Source organism: Semicossyphus pulcher, unplaced genomic scaffold, assembly GCF_022749685.1.
Source record: "Semicossyphus pulcher isolate SPU_LCO1_2020_fin unplaced genomic scaffold, fSemPul1.0.p SCAF_4, whole genome shotgun sequence".
NCBI classification, from domain to species: Eukaryota; Metazoa; Chordata; class Actinopteri; order Labriformes; family Labridae; genus Semicossyphus; species Semicossyphus pulcher.
In genome coordinates this window covers 27,348,588-27,360,738 of record NW_027211715.1, presented here as the reverse complement: position 1 = coordinate 27,360,738, position 12,151 = coordinate 27,348,588, and the positions used below count along the sequence as shown (strand labels likewise).

At 43.1% G+C, this 12,151-nt stretch overlaps 1 long non-coding RNA gene across 3 annotated transcripts in view; it reads right to left on the bottom strand.

Moving 5' to 3' along the window:
- Nucleotides 1-3,020: 3,020 nt before the first annotated feature.
- LOC138606924 (uncharacterized) overlaps nucleotides 3,021-12,151 on the bottom strand; it is a 93,180-nt gene continuing 84,049 nt past the window's right edge. For 2 of the 3 annotated variants that reach the window (XR_011309384.1, XR_011309382.1), the window contains 2 exons: nucleotides 7,561-7,646; nucleotides 3,021-4,527 (listed from right to left, as the gene is read on the bottom strand). This is a non-coding gene — a long non-coding RNA (uncharacterized lncRNA). The remainder of the gene's footprint in view (nucleotides 4,528-7,560; nucleotides 7,647-12,151) is intronic. The other variant, XR_011309383.1, reaches the window with a different exon arrangement.

The window sequence follows — 12,151 nt, the reverse complement described above, 5'->3', positions numbered from 1 at the left end:
TTTTCTACACATGTCGACGATATTTGTTCTAAAACGAGATGGATTAAAAACCGAGTGAAGAAAATGTGATTTTATATCCACATTTCAACAAAGCGTTCATGAAGCTTGTCATGTTTCTCTGTGGGAACAACTTGCATTTGGAGGATTTAACCAACTTACCAGACTTTAAAAGGCGACGGTGACGTCAGCGATGCTGAAGGTAAATTCAGGTAAAAACAGTTAAACAATTAAATCCGCTAAAATATCTCAGGTTTGGTTGAAGGGAGGTTTGAAGTTATCCGGCCAGCAAACAGGTTTGAAATGACGGATCTGAAGAAGCCGAGGTCTTAAGAAACCTCTCGTCACTGTGACAGAGTTCCGTTCCGTCATAGAACAGAACCCAACATTCCACAGCAGCAGGGCCTTCTGATTCCGTCAATGCAGTGCAGCAGTAAAGTTTGAGTTTGGGTTTTTTATACACGTAGAATTTAGGACAAGAATGTTAATAAATGTATTTTTAAGATCTTTGAATGTGTCAAATGTGAGAGCTCATTATAGAAGTGTAGAACAAGCAGGCAGGGTGCACCTATGGGCTCACAGAGGCCTCATACCAAAGTATGTGTTACTCAAATCACAGCATCACTTATCTTCATAGGGGTCAAAGGTCAACTCCTACTGCACAATATGAATAGTTTACTTCATCATAACCAATAAATACAACAGACAACTAATTAGTTAAATATCTACAGGCTCATTTCCTGTCATGTGACACAACCAAACTTTGATCAGTCAGTCAGTTTTTATTGATACAGCGCCAAATCATAGAAAGTTATCTCAGGACACTTTACAGAGAGAGCAGGTTGAGACCTACACTTCATATATCATTTAAAGAGACAGGACAAGTGCTTGGCAACATTGGGCAACGGTGGCATGAAGAACGTCCTTTAACAGATGAACAGCCATCTGTCGAGACAGGGGGATAGAGGGAGAAAGAGAGAGAGGGATAAACAAACAACAGAGACATCAGACATATGGCTACAATGCCAATAATAATAGTGAAAATATGTGTAATATCTGCAATATCAAGTGTAGTTCAGGGCTGCACGGTGGTCCCTTGTTTGAATCCCATTTCGGACGACATGGGCCTCTCTGTGCGAATGTTCTCCCCGTGCATGTGTGGGTTCCCTCCGGGCACTCCAGCTTCCTCCCAAAGTCCAAAGACACGCTCGTTAGGTTCACTGGTGACTCTAAATTGCCTGTAGGATAGACAATATATATCTTCAGCCCGAGATGTACTTGCTGCCTGGCCTCACGTACACAACCAGCTGTGTCATGAACGTAACTGTTACGTGTTACTGGAGGGTACCTCTAGAGGGCAGACCAGCGAGCTCAGGCCGTATGCAACTACTGGATGTGCGGGATGTAAACAACAGACATGGAGACACTCGAGGAGGTCACTGTTAATTCCGAGATCACAGCAGAATAATTGAGTTTGTTTGGTGGACAGAACACACCGTCGGCACCGTCCCCCGCTCTGTTTCTCCTACATTTTCTTTGCGCGGCAGCCATCATGCTGGGGTGGTGGTGGGGCTGAAAGTCAGAGTGCCGTACTGGTGCAGGACAGCGGTGGTGATGGCAGAGCAGAGGGAGAGAGCGGGAATGGTTCAGCTTAAATAGGCCGCCAAAGTGGGAGGAAGCATTTGTCAGGTGATCATGGAGAACAAGAAGGTGTGAAAACAGTGCAGCTCGAGTTGTCTGCCTGAACTAGCTCGCAGGCGTCGCTTCATTAATGATAATATAAATAAGACTGATGATAATAATTGTAGCACTTGGAGTCAAGCAGGTCCACAACAATATGCCACAACCATTACAATGTGTCTATTTCCTGTCCTGCCGAATTACAAATGCCAGATCTTTCCGTAACCTTTACTAAATGTTTTCTAAAGAAAGAACTGCATGTTTTGCTTGTTATCCACGTTAAAATTTGAAAATAAATTATGTAAATAAAAAAGTTTAAATAGTTTTTACTTCACACAGAAAAAAGAGCCATTGTCACAGATGAGTTTGTGTTTTCACTTCTCTTACTGATTAATCCGTCATCCATCACTATCAGCTCCTCTCCGCCCTGCAAACACAGATACCAGTGACGGATCACCCCGATCTGTGTCAATAGTCAAGACCTAATCAATAAGGTTAAACACACTCATGTGGCTCGAGAGTGTGGGCAAACAAGCGTGTATGTGTGTGTGTGTGTGGATGGGTGGAGGAAAAAGGCGGGCTGCTGGTGCTGGTCTGATGTAACAGAGTCAGTTTCATCACCCGAGGCATCGAGGACGAGGAGAGGAGGACGAGGAGAGGAGACAGAAGGGAAGCGACATGAAGCGTCTAAAATGACTCTCTCTCTCCCTCTCTCACACACACACACACACACACACACACACACAAACACACAGACAGAGACATTGGGTGTCAGCTTCCATCAGTAGCCTGTGTGGCTGTGAGTTATGACCGCAGATATTGGATCATTTACACTCACTGCTGCAGATAGCCAGGGGCTACTGTTCTCACTGTGTGTGCGTGTGTGTGTGTGTGTGTGTGTGTGCGTGCATGCAGAGATTTTGTGTGTCAACTCACAACACTTACTTGAGTAGTGTTTGTGTATCTGAAGCATAAAGCTGAATAAGAATCCAAACCCGAACATTTTATACATTTCATATGTATAGAAATAAAAGACGCATGCTATTCGAGCTTGCATAGGGCGTTACATGTTAACATTGAATCTTTATTAAATGTTTAAACGATGACAAAGAGCTTTATTTTTATATCCAGAACATTAAACACACACGTGAAGATTCAAAAAGGAGTTTCAGCTTCTCAGAAGGACTCCTGGCAAACAGAGAGGAAAGGCTAAAGCTTTTTTACACCAGAGAAAGTTGTGATCAAAACGTCTTTTAAGGTTTCTCTGCACAAGTTTGTAAAAGCAGACCACCTATTCTCACGAATTTAAAGATACACAAACAAAAGGAAACAGGCTGAAAATCTTCTGGAAAAATTGAATCAAACTTTATTGTCATTTTGCAAAGCAACAGTTACACAGAGCGGAATGAGGAAGCGTTCACCAGGGAACCTCAGGTCCCAGTGACATAATGTAATCAAGCAAAATCCCATCAGAGGGAAGGCAGACCCTACGTGTGATTTTATTTAAGATTGCTTTTATACAGCAGTCACACAAGCAGCAAATATTAGTAAGCAGTAATAATTAACAATTATAAACCAACTCAACTAGTTCCACAACTTGAATGAAACTGGACTTTTGTTGCCAAGCAACCCAAACATTCTCCTGCACTCTGTAGCCGTGTCCCAATCCAGGGGCTGCAGCCTTCAAAGGCCGTATGTACAGGCTGACTGCATCACAGCGGCGTGTCAAAGGCTGTCCCATTTCGAAGGCTCCTTCAGATGCGGCCGATAAATGCGTCCTCCCTTTCCCGGGCCACGACGGATCCAATGGGTGCATCCTTTCCAAGTTTCATGACGTGAGTTATGCTAGCTAATTAGGCTGCTAGGTAGCTGTTTGGTTTGGTGACGCAAGGGTAAGGGCGGGAACAGCTGGTGATGCAATCAGGAAATCCTCCGTAGACCAGACCGTCTCATTTCAGTTCGGCTTTAACGTCTACACAGGCTGTGAGTGACTCAGCCTCTGTACACCGCCTCCTTCGAAGGAAGCAGCACCTGGATTGGCACACAGCTAACAGAAGACAGTGTAGTCCCTGAGCCAAATAGCAGAGCAGAAAGGAAGTGAAGTTAGGGAGGCAGGTATGACCTCTGAAAGGATTCATCTGGTTTATTCAGCCGTCACAGCATCATTTACAGATCATTTTGATTGATTGATTACTTTAGGACAATAAGGAGCACAAATGCTTCCCCACATATATTGCACTCATGCGGCTTTAATTTTTATTTTCCCAAACTATTATCATTACAAAATGATCTTAAAACTTGAACAAACATTATCGTTCTTCTGGCCACAGATAAGAAGAAAAGTTTACATACAGCCTAAAGATGTAGCCCAAGCTCAGGGTTCAGTTTGCCCCAAAAATACTGGACTATTAATTCATTATGGTCCCTGAAAGAGGTGACGTACTTTTACAAACAATAAATATATGAGGCTGAAATAAACTTAGAAGACATTGGCATATTTTTAATGTAATATTTAACAGAAAACTGAAGCAGTGTGTAAACATGCATGGTTGCGATTTAAGACACTATACATCAAATACAGCACAGGAGACCCCCAAACCAACAGGTATACACGACAGAAGGTTTTCATCTGTGTCATTCGAAGGTATTTCTCTGCTTGAACATTTTTCCCCTCCAAAACCTCAGAGAGCTTTCATTTCAATTGAGTCCAGGTCATTCCAGTTCAGATCCGTTCAGCTTGATTCACTTTAATTCGGTTTGCTTCACCTGGAAATGGCTCGCACCTCTGACAGCAGGCTCTCATTTACTCTCCATCTCTTGTGCTCCACCCGGCCCCACCACCAGCATCACCTGCAGGAGGACAGAGAAGCAGCGTTGAAGTGCGTGTTGTCGAGAGAAAGACAAGACTCAGGTATGCGTAAGTGTTTTAATTTGAAAACCCTACGTCTCCAGGAAGTCTACTTTTGAGGAATAACAGGGAGGAATGTGGCGTTCCTTTTGCTTAAAAAAAAACATGCATTTGTTGGAATATTGTTTGTTTACTGCAGGGGCACATCATGTAGTCATTACTCATCCAATAACATGGAAAAACAACAGGAGAAGATGCAGTATATACATGTAGACACAGCAAAGAGTGCATGTCTTAGTCAAATCAAACCAATGTCCTCACACACACACATGCAAAAATTCAATCATGTCTCTGCCGCTGCCCGAGGGGAGCACAGCGTGGAAGCCTCACTATAGTGGAAAATCACCTTTTCCATGTTATTTTACACAGCAGCAGCAGCAGCAGACACACACACACACACACACACACACACACACACACACACACACACACACACACACACACACACACACACACACACACACACACACAAAGTCTGGCTGCATTTACACAAGACATCTGATTCCTTTTTAACTCTTTGTGGCGCACATCTCACAGCGTCATGGCTCGCTCTCTGCTGCAGGAGTCGGAGGGGAAAGTGATTTTTACACACGCGTGAAAGAATCTGTGGCTCAAAGGGTTAATGTGATCTGGTGACAATGGTGCGTTTGGTGCCGTCAGATTTCTTAGTGTATCATGGTGAAACCCGACGTGACGGCCGACGCTCTATTTTTAAATCTGGTCGGTTATTTTGCAGTAACCTTCATAATATTTCAATAGCTGCGACATCAGGTTGGTTAATGTACAAGTACTGTACTCTATACTACGATTATCAATGATTTATTTATCTGTTTACTGATTATATTTCAATCAAGCTACAGTATTCTTTTAATCATACTGGGGCAGCTGTGGCTCAAGAGTCTTCCTTCAGGTCGGGGGTCCGATCCCCCGACTGCAAGAGTCAACATGTTGAAGTGTCCTTGGGCAACACACTGAACGCCCGAATTGCTCTTGAAGGCATCGCCATCGGTGTGTGAAAGGCTGAATGTCACATGAAGTGTAAAAAGCACTTTCAGTGGCCTGAAGAAGAATAGAAAAGTGCTATATATGTACATTACTGTATCGTCCTAGGCCCCTCATCCGTTCCATGTTCATATATAACAAACAATAAAAATAGGAGTATATAAAAAAGTAGACAGGGAGGATACATTAAAGGGATAGTTTGACATTTTGGGGAATAACTTTATTAGCTGTTTTGAAGAGCTACATTAAAGGATGAAAACACTCTATCTGGAGTTTCTGCTTCTTTCTTGATAAGCCTGTAGGAAGTCTCAGCATCGGGTCAGAAAGTAGTACCACACCACCAAACCACAAACAGATGTTGTTGAACTTTTTTTAATGGGCTAACAAAAGAGATGTGATCTTTAGAGGCGATACTAGGCAGATTGTGTTAGCTTCAAACAAAGCTCATCTGTGTTATCATACCACTATTCATGCTATGCTAAGCTAACTAGCTGCTGGCTGAACCTTCGGATTTGCCGTACAGACATAAGCAGCATCAATCCATACCACTGTCAAACTATTCTTTTAATCGCAATTGCTCCATGCAATCACAAAGGTGCGTCAGGTAAGGTCAAAGGTTGAAGGTTGAAGGTTGGCAGTGACAGCAATGACAACCTAAAGCAAATGAGAGTGCAAGATTCAGAGCCCGGGAAGTATTGTGAGGGGGGAGGGATCGTAACACCTGCAACATTACATTTTCCTTTTTTTTCTTTTTTTGGTTATTAATTGGCACACGAGCAACTTGGATTCTTGCAGACATCCATTTTTGGAAACGGATGTCCACAAGAAGCTAGCCTTTTGGAAGAAGACCTCCTTTCTCTGTGGCCTCGTGTTGTTCCCATGTCTCCTCCCACATGTGTATTTGTAATATTAAGACGAGACAGACTAGCTAGGGATTCCTCATAGTCACATATCTGGTTATGTGTGACACCCTGCAGCGGATCACTTGTGTAAGACGCAAACCAACACAACTTCAGATATCCTATTATTAAACATGTTTCTAATGTGACCAGAACAGCCATCTGAAGACTCTGAAAGCCATATAGTTAATAGGAGCCATAACGAAGCTCCACAAAGGCCAAATTAATCGCATCCAGAGTTGAGGAGCATAACTCAAAATAATTAAACATGTCAGGGGCAAAAGTCTTACGTTAAAAAGTAACTAATGTGGGAATCATTTTCAAATCGATGTTTTCATTGCTTTGTCTAACGCTCATTCTGTCCATCTGAGTAGATGTGCGACCCATCTTCAAAAATTGCTACAAAGACGGAGTTCACTGCTGGACAAACATCATGTGAAACTAAATCAGTGACTGAGAGGATATAAACCAGAAGTGAGCTGCTCCTGTTACGACCGCGTCAGAGGCCTGTGGTGTAATCCAAAGAGTCAAAGAGGAGGGACGTGAACGTGTCGTCCAATCGCTCCAGATTAAACGCTCTCTCTCTCTCCGGAGTGTGTTTAGGAAATTAAAGGCCGGGAAATGTTTTCATAATTGTCTGTTTTATCATTTTATTACAGCTAGCTCTCGTCTGATGGGCTCCCTTTATGATTTATCAAATACAATTACTGCGTGACTTATTTCAGGAGCCTCTCCATGCTAAGGACCATTAATGTGAGTGAGAGAGTGTGTGTGTGTGTGTGTGTGTGAGAGAGAGAGAGAGGGTGTATTTAAATAGCATTAAGTAATTGGAAAAACAGGAAAAGAGGCAGAAAAGCTAAATTGTCTTTGTGGATTTAAACCCCCCATCCCCCTACTGCTCTCCCTCTTCCTCTCCGCTGGTGTTCGGGAATATTCCTGAAGCTTCCACTTTAAGGTAAAATCATGTTTAACTGATAGAAAGAAACTCATTTGGAATATTTTCACTGTACTGCTGCTGAGATATAAAAAGGAAAGACAGAGCGAGAGGCGGTGGGAAAGAGGTTAATTCCATACCTTCCCCTCCGTGTTAATGAAGTGTAGGTGGCGTCCCGGTCAGTGCAGCTAATTGAACAGTGGAGATTACAGCAGCCGCCGCTCCTCTGTGAAAAGAAGGCCGTGTTCATTAGCGGTTGCCATATAATATTCATTCTCTGTAGAAATATGTAGATACTAATCTATGCACAGAGCCGCTGGGGTGACTTAAAGCTCTCTACATGTACTGTGGTAGCAATAACTCAAACAATTATGGTTAGAAAAATGAGCAGTTAAAGGCTGAGCGACCGCCTCTGCTAATCGCAGCTTTCATTTCCTACTCAGATTGTTACGAGTTTGATTCATAGTGAGCTTTTTGTTTTTATTCTTAGATGCTTTATTTATTAAAGATTTTAAACCACCTCCTCCAAAGCGTGGCACAAAACAGCAACATTAGATGTGATACAGGAGTTGGGAAGCGATCCTCCACCTTGAAAGATGTATACAGCGTTAATGGACACGCTCATTGCATGTGCTGTGAATATTTTTGTATAAATGGACTATTTTTTAAACCAGTTATGTTTAACTTATTTTACATAAATTTACCAGTAAAAAGCTCTTTTAAATCAGAACGTCTTCACAAGACTTTGTTAGGCGGGGACCTCTAGTGGTCGGAGTGTTTATGACAGGAGCAAAGGGAGAAGTCAGATGTAGAATAAAGAGCTAATATTTCCACGTAACGGGAAACTATTTTGTTATTATATTATATTTTATTATATTTTAACGTCGTTAGGAGTAGAAGTAGCTCAGTCTGTAGGGACTTGGGAACCAGAGGGTGGCTTGGTCCTTCCCGCTACGGTCAAGGTGTCTTTGAGCAAGGCACCGACTGCTCAGGGCACATGTCCATGTGTAGCTACTCTGACATCTCTCCATTTATGCATGTCCATAGGGTCTTGTTGTTGTGCATGTGTGTATTTTCGGGCCTTTGTTTGTGTAGCATGTTTCTAATCACAGTGAAAAATGAATAAAGTATGTCTCCTTCTTCTTTCTTTTATACTTAATATAAACCCTTCTTAAATGGAGCCTCCCAGCCAAAAGTTCCACATGACTGTACTTGTATAACCGGAGTGACAATAAACATCTTGAATCTTGAATGTCAGGCTGGGCGGACTGGCCAAACACGAGACTTCCACTAAGTGGGTTGTTGTTTCTGTAAAAACTTATGTAATGAGTCATTTTGGTGCCTTAACATGACCAAACTGTGACCAGTTCACACCAACAACCTCGTGTGTCTCTGCTAAGTCTTTCACTTGTCCTCATAAACAGTCATGTATCAAGTTTTGGGATTGCTTATCTACCAAATCTGCAGTAAAGGTATGAGTACGTGTTGGTTATATTTCTAATTATAAGACTTCCAAACACTTTGTGCAAGCTCCTCTCCCATCACTGAGACTCTGTAGCTCTTTTTACTTTGCAATTCCGCCTCAGAGCAGTAACGCAGCTCCTCCGTCATGCAGCCTTTGCCCTTTTTCATTGGACTGAGCAACGGCGGCACAAAGTTACCCCAGTGTGTGTTCTATCATTGCGTTTCATGATTGTGGAAGCGAAACATGCACGAGGTGTAAACTATATACTGTATGCTTCACATGCACACACACGCAGCGCTGACCCGCCCTGCTCACTACACCGTTTACACTGACGCTGTTTCGCCTCTGTTACTGCCTCCGATGCCGGCTCAGAGGCGGAACGACTTCGCCCCGCCATTACGCTGCCGTGCTTTTTACTTAAAAGACGAAACGTAACAGAGGCGTAATAATCCCGCCTTGAACTGGCTGTGTCAAAAGGCCTTGTGTGAGACGTATGTCAGGGATAATGCCGACGAGGTTGCTATTATCAGGAAAGTATGGGTAAAAGAAATGCTTATGTCCCGCAGGCTTTGACTTCGATACAGACCGATACGCAGCCAGCACATGATTGAGAAAGGTGAACAGACAGCGTAACTGGACCTACTTCATAACTGTCCAATTCTGAGGAATAAATGAACACCCTGCAGCCAATCAGAATCGAGTATTCACCCACAGTGTGATAACATCTGTTTATTTGTACAATACCATATTTTAGGCACATCAGATGGTGATAAATGTACCTCCAAATGTATCAAAGAGGAACTATCCACGCACGGACATCTCATCAATCAGTCTTGATTGTCACTTTGGTCTTGGAGAGTAATATCTCACAGGATAAAGAGGCCTTAAAAGGTTTATGTTCTTTATTAAATGTCTAATAAAGCTATCTTTATATTCTATTATGTCCCTTTCTCTGCCGGTCATTTATACTCTGTCACCGCAGAGGAGTGATTGTGGAGTCAGAGTTATTGCTTCTCCTCTTTAATGCCCGCTGTCTTAGTGATGAGTCAGTGGGCACGGAGCCTTATGAAGCACACTGGGTCGGGACTTTAATGAAGTGATACAGTCAGTGTGAATCAGAGGGCGTGTTTTCATTCAAACGTTCTGACAACTTTAAGAACACGAGTGTGCAAAACGAGATGACATCATTCATATTGTGGTGTTTCATTGCTGCCTCGGGCATCTCGTGTTGTTTTAATGAATTTAATTTGTGTTTTGGCAGCGTGTGAAATCCGTTTGTTTTGTATTTATTTTTTTTTAAATGCGCGGTGGTTTTGTGGCGAAGTAGCATGTCATGATCGCTCGGAGGAACGTGCTGAAGTATTTACCGCACTGCCAGACAATAAGAGAAGGCTGGAACAGACTACAACCATCGGCCTGAGATGCATCTTAGCCAGGAATGCTAACTGCTAATATATTTAACGTCTGAGGTTTCTGAATTTAAAGTGTGGTCCAGGACAGGTGGACGGGAGCCTGCACGGGACATAAAACAAGCAGCCGTGACGCTGACCCATTCATCTTACTTCCTGATGCTGCGCTCGCTGCAAACAGGCCTCAGTGTAAACGCAGCACGTCTTCATCAGGACAAAAACAAAACTCCTCTCTTCCTCTGTCACTTCTCTAACCCCAGCGAACCCTCTCTCCTCCCCCCTCTTCGTTTGCCAGCTCAGTGGGACCCTCTCTCTCTCTCTCTCTCTCTCTCCCTGCCTCTCTTCCTCTCTCGCCCCCCCTCCTCCCTCGGGGCAGAAGTAAACCACGCCTTGAGGCCCTGCTCCCATTGTGTGTCCTCTGCTACTTCTGTTTGGGGCCTTTGTGTGCCGCTAATCAGCCGTGGGGCCATGCTCAGCCCCGAGTGTGTGTCTGCGAGTGTGTGTGTGTGTGTGTGTCTGTGTCCCTTGCCCTCATTACGTAGCCACACTGGGAGGCCAGCATGGGAAGTTTCTGCTGCACTATACACCTCCCTCCATCCCTCCATCTCCCCCTCCTCATCTCTCTTTCCCTCCCTCTGGCTGTCCATCACTTGCTTCCTCCCCCCTCTCATCACCACCCGAGACTTAAAGCTACACTTGCATCGATTTTAAATTAAAATACACCTGTTGGCACCAATTTATTACGTTAAAATGATTTCTGGCTTGAAACACAGAAAGTTTCTCACGTGACTTGCTGCTCAAAAAGTCTAAACAACATTTCGTGAAACTTCTTGTTGACAATTTGGGCTACCGATGTGTCCTCTGCTAGAAGCTTATTGTTTTTACACTTGTTAGCACAACCTGCTTTTTTCTTGATACTTTGCAGTTAATCCTGGATGATGAAATGTAGAGCCCCTTTCCCACACACCCGCTAAAACCCGGCTTGTTGTGCTTAGTGGAAAAGGTTACAATCGGCATTCAGACCCGGGTCAAATGACAGTAGATCGTCGCCTCGGCTCTGATTGGCAATGATGGAAACAAAAAAAACGGGGGTCCACATGCTAATCTCTGAACATCATTCCAAATATGTCGGCGCCGAGTTCGATAAACAGACTGAATGAGATACAATAAAGACCTAACCACCGTAACATCTTCACTGGCCTCCATGCTGCTTTGCAAAGAGTATAATGTAAGTTCTCTGTGTGTACTATTCTATACTAACCCTGTCTCTGGCGTGTTCGTGACGTCAGGCGGTGACGCAGCAGAAAAGAGACCGACAGGAGAATACTTCACTGGCAATGGGAAAACAGACAATCGGCATTTATTCTATTTAGTCTTCTCAGGTCTGAAAAACCTGTGTCAACACGCTAATTTTGGTGGGAAGGGGTATAAGGGAACACTACCAACACTTCTGCCAAACTTCATGCACTCTGTGCATTAATATACAAATGTTAGCATCTTCTATCTACTGATGGCAGCCAGAGGATTTCACTAAAATCTCTGGAAAACTGTTATAGGTCAAAAATGATCCATCATACTGGACTTTGTTGTTTTGTAGGGTTTTAAAAGTCACATATCCTGACTTGGTTTGCAGTTAATCTAACATCACCAATGTGTTATCTTTTAATATCAGTAATTACAGAAGGCTCGACTTCAGGAGCTTTTATTTTGAAAGTTAATCTTTTTTAAATTTCATTTGAATAATTAAATCGATTTTTCGACGGTATCTAAGTATTTTGAGAGTTTGATTTGTAACTGTAGCAAACAAGTAAATTGGGTTTGTAATAAATTAATAGGGAACCAATCAAGTATGTATAC